Source organism: Mastomys coucha, unplaced genomic scaffold (genome assembly GCF_008632895.1).
Source record: "Mastomys coucha isolate ucsf_1 unplaced genomic scaffold, UCSF_Mcou_1 pScaffold22, whole genome shotgun sequence".
NCBI lineage: Eukaryota > Metazoa > Chordata > Mammalia > Rodentia > Muridae > Mastomys > Mastomys coucha.
Genome location: NW_022196905.1, coordinates 209,053,292 through 209,058,316, shown reverse-complemented (window position 1 = coordinate 209,058,316; position 5,025 = coordinate 209,053,292). Strand labels below are relative to the sequence as shown.

Genomic DNA, 5,025 nt, shown 5'->3' with positions numbered 1-5,025 from the left:
CACCCCTGAGCCATGCCCCCCCACACACACTGAGAGATCTTAGACAGGACCTCCACCCCTGAGCCATGCCCCCACCACCACACTGGGAGATCTTAGACAGGCTCCCCTACACACACACTGGGAGTTCTTAGATAGGACCTCCACCCCTGAGCCATGCTCCCCCATCACACTGGGAGATCTTAGACAGGACCTCCACCCCTGAGCCATGCCCCCCCACACACACTGGGAGATCTTAGACAGGACCTCCACCCCTGAGCCATGCTCCCCCCTCCCCCAGGAGATCTTAGACAGGACCTCCACCCCTGAGCCGCAATCACAGCCACTGGAGGATTTTAGGCACATGCTCATCAGAGGTTTATTCCCAACTCTCCATCTGTAAAACAGACCTAAGAGTCTTCAGCTAAGGCCGCTGAGGTCAGGGCGGGTCTGGCTTTTGACAGACAGTAGCTGCTCTTTCACTCTATCTGCAGGTGTGTCTTGACCCCATCCTCATCCTCAACATAGACGCCCAGGGCACCCTCTTACCAAAGGCCTCATAGACCTGTTTAGAGGAGAGAGGTTGATGAGGGTAAATGCATGCCTTGCCAAGATGGTCTCCTAGGAAACCAGCTAGCACAAAGCCCTACGCAAGAGTACCTCCTTTAGCCCTGGTGTGATCATTCTGCCCCAAAGGCAGGGCAGGCAAGATGCTGCAGGTGGAGCTGGGTCACCAGGCCTGTCACTCCACAGCCATAGACATCCGAAACTCAGCCCCTGAGTTTCTCCCTGCGCAGCCCAGGAGCTGTGGGATTCACTTAGTTTTTTTAGCCTCTACTTCACCCTTCACTTGTTCATTTTATTTATTTATTCATTTGAGGAAGTTTCCATCCTGCTATCCAGGCTGCTCTTGAACCCGTGGTAAGCACATCTCTGAGCCTCCTGAGTGTTGGGGTGACAGGTGCCCTGCTGCACCTGTCTTTGTGTAGTGCTGACATCAGAGCACACTGCTTCCCTGCCGCCAGCCCAGCACGTTACCAGCAAAGCTGTAGCCCAGGCCTTGGCTTAGTTTCTTTCTCTCTCTCTTTTTTTTTTAAAGATTTATTTATTATTATATGTAAGTACACTGTAGCTGTCTTCAGACACACCAGAAGAGGGCATCAGATCTTATTACGGATGGTTATTACCATGTGGTTGCTGGGATTTGAACTCAGGACTTTTGGAAGAGCAGTCAGTGCTCTTAACCGCTGAGCCATCTCGCCAGCCCCTTGGCTTAGTTTCTTTAACAGCACTGCATGCTGCGTAAGCATTACAGTCATTCTATTTTATTTTTATTTTTATGCCTGTGGGTGTTTTGCCTGCATGGAAGTCTGTGAATCACATGTGTACAGTGCCTACTGAGGCCAGAAGCTGGTCCCCTAGACCTGGAGTTAGAGATGTTTGTGAGCCAACATGTGGCTGCTTGGAAATCAAACCTGGTTTCCTCTGCAAGGGCGGCCAGAAGTCTTAACCGCTGAGCATCTCTCCAGCCCCTTGGTAGTTTATTTTTAAGGTGCTGCAGATGGAGCCTGGCAGCAGCCACACCCCACCCCATCCCCATCCTCATGGAACTCCCTCACATCCTTGGTGCCCATTCTGGCTTCTCACATAGCCCAGCTTGCATGATGGTCAGTGGTTCACAAACACTGCTTTCTGTACAAAGCGGGCCTCCTTGGGAGGTAGCGCAGTTCCATATTGAGTCTGGAAATACACAGTTGAGCTTGGAAGTCAGCTGTCTGGAATGGGCCCCACATCACTGGGTTGTGCTGAGCTTTGGCCTAGGCATTCTCAGCCTCGGGTAAATATTGACAGAAATAGCCTTTCATCTGTTTGGTTGTTCTGTGTGTGAGACAAGATGTCACTATGGCGCAGGCTTGTCTGGCGCTTGTGATCCTTCTGCCTTGTCCTCTGAAGTGCATCACAAGTAATTCAGGCTGTTGTCACTCCTCCTGGGAGACGTAGGAGCTGAGGAAAGAGGCTGGGCCCTGAGAGAGCACTGTGTCCTGTAGGGCTGGGGCCTCAGGACGTGCAGCCAGATAGGCTGCAGAGTGGGTGATGTCACCCCTTGTGGGGCTGGTAGTGTTGTTGGTGAGACCCTGATGGTTTTCAGGACACTCTGGCTTTCTAAGCAGCATAACTTTCTAACTCATCACTTGTGCCAAGTAAAGCCTTGAAGTGGGCTGGGCTGGTCTCAGAGGCTAGACACAGAGCGCACAGTTCTCATCAGGGTTTCAGAGACAGTGTCTGATCTATTTCCTGATTTCTGACTCAATTTCCTATCTGACCACCCATCTACATACCTACCTACTTATCATGTATCTATCATCCATCTATCTATCCATCACCTATCATCTATCTGTATTATCTGTCCATCTATCCTTCCTCTGGGGATGGAACCCAGGCCTTTACAAATGAGAAGCTCTGCCACAAAGGTGTACCCCTAAACTCCCTCCTCCCCCCTTTTAAGGAAACACAGTCTCATGTTTTTCAGGCTGGCCTTGAACTCCTCTTGAGTGTTGAGGTGAGAGGTGTGCCCAGTCATGCCTGGCTCCAGACCTGTTTTATGTAAGCTCATATTTGAACTTTGAAATAACTCTTTTTTTCCTGGCAGTACTATTGATCAGTTTCATGCACTAGGCAAGGATACACATTTGTGTCACAGTCCTTCTATCATGTGTGTCCTGTTTCTCACAGGTCCATTGGGCGATAGGTTTTAGAGACAGAGCAGAAGGGGAAGACCTTTCTGGTTACACCACACTAGATGTGGTGCACACAGTGGAGCACAGCCATGCTCCAGGGTCCCCAAAATCCACATATGCACAAGCGCCTTTGAGAAATGTAGTGTCTGCTCAGAGCCTGCACATCTTCCTGGGGACTTTTATTTTAAGATTTTTAACTACATGTATTCGTAATAGGGATTTTGTGTGTCACGGTGCACACGGAGGGCAGGGGACTGCTGTAGACGCTGTTCTTCCCTTCTACCATATAAGATCTGTGGAGTTGCATGTGTTTTTAGGGCTCTGTGCCCAGGAGAGTTCTCTCCTCTCCCAGCATCTTCACTCAGCTGTTCAGATCTGAATGAGTTCCTGGAGACACACTCCAGGTGACCACTCGCATGCCCTTATTCCACCTTCCAGCTGTAGTCCTTGAGCACCTCAGGGTGCTGCATGCAGACTCGTGGTTATGTTTCCTCTCCCAGCCTCAGGCTAGCTTGCTTGCTTGCTTCCTTCCTTCCTTCTTCCCTCCCTCCCTTTTCCTTTCTCTCTCCTCCCTCCTTCCCTTCCTTCATTCTTTCTTCCCTTCCTTCTTTCTTTTAAGTTACTAAGGTGGAACCCAGAGCGTCCTACAGCCCACAAAGAGCTCTGCTGCTGAGCCATGCCCCTCAAATGAGATTCTAGGCAGGAGTTCCACTCCTCAGCCATGCCCCCAGTCCTCCTGCCCATGTTATTTATTTTAAAATTTATTTCACTTTTATTTGTGTCTACATATCTGTCTGTATGTGTATACGCCACATTGTGTGTAGGTGCTTGCAGAGGCCAGTAGAGAGTGTTAGTGTACTAAGTTGGTGTATTTGGAGTTACAGGTAGTTGTGAGCGAGCTGCCTGAGGTGACATGATTGTCCTTGTTAGGGTTTCTATTGCTATCATAAACAACATGACAAAAGCAGCTTAGAACTCAGGTCCCAGGCTATCACTGAAGGAAGTTAAGGTAGGAACCTGAAGGCAGGAGCTGAAGCAGAGGCTGTGGAGGAATGCTGCTTACTGGCTTGCTCACAAGGCCTGCTCAGCCTGCTTCTTCCTCCCTCTCTCCCTTCCTTCCTTCTTTCCTACCTTTCTTTTTTCTCAAAACAGGGTGATACTATGTAGCTCTGGCTATTCTAGAACTCACTATGTAGACCAGACTGGCTTCAAATTCACAGAGATCTACCTTTCTCTGTCTCCTAAGGGCTAGGATTCAGGGTGTGTGCCACTATGCTCGGCTCAACCTGCTTTCTTGTAACCCCCAGGGATGGCCATCCACAGTGGGCTGGACCTTCTACTTCTCCTGAACTCAGGCTAAGGCCCATATTGAGGGCAGAGTCGGGAGTGTGCTGCTATTGCTGCTCTTACTGCTGCAGATCTGGTCTGCAGCTGCTTGCTATCACATTGTACTGTGTATTGGTTTGTCACATTATTTCATGTATTTGTACTTTTCTTTGTTGGTTCTGAGATGGCGCCCAGATCTCCCATGTGCCAGGCACACACAAGCTCTGCCACTGAACCACACTCCTGTCCTGTTTGATTCAATGTTTTCTCCACAATGGAGATTAAGCTTTGAGCTTCAAGTATGCTAGGCCTGTGATGGTCCACTGAGTGATCTAAGCAAGAGGCTTTCCCTGCCTGAGGTGCAGCAGCCCTCACTGATGGGTTCTAGGCCAGTGTTCTCCCCACTGAGCTGCAGCAGCCCCCCCCCCTTACATTTTTACTGTTGCCCAGGCTGATCTTAACCTTGGACTCAGGACCTCTTGCCTCAACCTCACAAATTGGTAGGGTGATAGGCCTGTACCAAGTCTGGTGATTGAATGGTACAAAACCATGAAACTGAGACCTCAGAGAACAATGGTGTGTACTAGCATCTCTATTGCTCCTTCACCCTTGCTTCCCTGAGGGCCAATGACTTAAGCTGGTGGGGCCTGAGCACAGCTGGCTGCACTGGGCTCAATCTTCAGGAAGAGTACAGGGAGCAAGACTTCACATAACTTCTTTCTGCAAAAACAGGCGGCTGGTATAGAAGAAAAACAATATTTTTCTCAATATCTCTATGGGTAGAGCTTTTTGGGTGTAGACCACCCTGGACTGGTGGGGGTGCTGGCGCTAGGTGGCTCTGGGCATATAGGTCCCCTGACCTCCATTTCCCACCATTGTGATAGAAGGGTGTCCTGCTTTTTTCCTCCCTGCAGTGTGTCAGCCAGCCTCTTATCCTCTCTGATCTGCTAGCACTAGTTCAGAAAAACAGACTGTGATGGTCATG

At 49.8% G+C, this 5,025-nt stretch overlaps 1 protein-coding gene across 1 annotated transcript in view; it reads left to right on the top strand.

The window, feature by feature from the left end:
- Positions 1-5,025, top strand: part of Slc25a42 (solute carrier family 25 member 42) — a 28,329-nt gene that overhangs the window by 12,832 nt on the left and 10,472 nt on the right. The window lies entirely within an intron of this gene.